The sequence below is a fragment of the Mesitornis unicolor genome, unplaced genomic scaffold (assembly GCF_000695765.1).
Source record: "Mesitornis unicolor isolate BGI_N332 unplaced genomic scaffold, ASM69576v1 scaffold31731, whole genome shotgun sequence".
Lineage (NCBI taxonomy): Eukaryota > Metazoa > Chordata > Aves > Mesitornithiformes > Mesitornithidae > Mesitornis > Mesitornis unicolor.
The window spans coordinates 6,979-8,455 of record NW_010164973.1 but is presented as its reverse complement, the minus strand read 5'-3'; the positions used below and the strand labels follow the sequence as shown (position 1 = coordinate 8,455).

The 1,477-nt window shown below is 60.9% G+C and overlaps 1 protein-coding gene across 1 annotated transcript in view; it reads right to left on the bottom strand.

Moving 5' to 3' along the window:
* Nucleotides 1-1,477, bottom strand: part of TMPRSS4 (transmembrane protease, serine 4) — a 6,698-nt gene that overhangs the window by 3,678 nt on the left and 1,543 nt on the right. The gene's annotated exons all lie outside the window — the stretch shown is intronic.

Here is a 1,477-nt window from a genome sequence, read left to right as displayed (position 1 = left end):
TGGGAAGGGTCCGGAGCAGAGTGGATAGCAAGGTGATTCCCATCCCATGTCCACCCTGGGGAAAGCGGGGATCAGGCGCAGAGGCTGCTGTCCCTATTGCTGGTCCACCAGGACCATTAACAGGGAAACTGCCCCAACCTACAGCCGGGGCTGCTGCAGAGCTGCTGGGGACGGAGGCAGCAGCGGGGGGTGACACGTCCCGCTGTGACAACACTTGGCTCCCCAGTGTCACCAGCTGCGTTGTTCCCGTGGGCACCTCCTGTGCAACTCCAGCAACCGGCTATTAATAGTGTAAAGTTACTGCCTTCAGTGCATCACAAGCTTAATAAGTAACAGCCATTACAGAAGAGGCACTTTGTGACATGCCAAGGAACCCCGCATCAAAATCCATGTGCCTGCAGGGCCATGCCACCCAGCCATGGTTACATCCTTGGGCTGGTCCGGTGCGGGGTCAGAAATGGAGCAGCACGGCCAAAATCATCCCCAGCAGGAGCTGCTGGGGCAACCAGCCGGGCCCATGGGAACCGGGGCTCTCGGAGGGCAGGCTGTGCCGCTGCTAGGACACGCAGTAAACACAGCCCCGGCAGCGCTGCAGGCAGGGGTGAGCCATCCATCCCGCTTCCTCTCCTCCAAACGATGTCCCTGGAAGAGCTGCTCGTGTCAGAGACACCCGAGCGCAGCAGGAAAGGTCCCGTGGTCTGCAGCCCAGTGTCCTTGGTGTGGGGGTTGCCACGGGGCAAAGATCAGAGCCCCTTTTTAGGGGGTCAGGCGGATGCTGTATGTTCCTGTTGCCCTGTTTTGCAGCCATGCTCGTGTCGAGAGCCGCTTCCTGGCAGCTTGAGGTTTGAACGCGTGCTCCTGCCCTGCTGAGCCCGCGGAAGGCAGCACTCGCTTTCCCCTCAGATGCCCCTCCAGCCCCGAGCGAGCTCTTTCCTTTGCTGCTGGACTCCACCGTGACAGGTAAGATGAGGGTGTTTTTGTGGGATGAACGGAGATCAGGAATCGGCTGCTCTCCACCCAGGAACAAGAAGTGGCCTGTGCAGGGGAGGGTGGATCCTGCCTGGTGCTGTGAGCCGTGCCCCAGCACGCAGCCGTCTGGCTCTTTTGAGGAAATGCCAAGGGCCTTTCTCCAAACAGCCAGGCTCGTCTGGCACCGATGCTCAGTGAGGGCAAGCTGTGGCGAGCGCCTGGCCCTGGGTGGGCTCTGCACAGCCCCACGAGTGGTTTTGGCTCCTGTGAGAGCACTGCAATGCTACCGGGGGGTATCAGCTCCTGGTGGCACGGAGCTGGGGAAAGGGAGTGCATCTCCTGGGTGTCCCTTCCCGAGTCGCTCATCCGCATCGCTTGGTGCCTGCAGGATCCCTGGGAGTTTTGTAATGCTGGCACGTGGGGCCGGTCCTTCCTCATGCTGACCTCTTGTGACACTGTGGGCCTGGGCCAGGCACAGCCTGGATAATGGGATCATAACGGTTCCCTG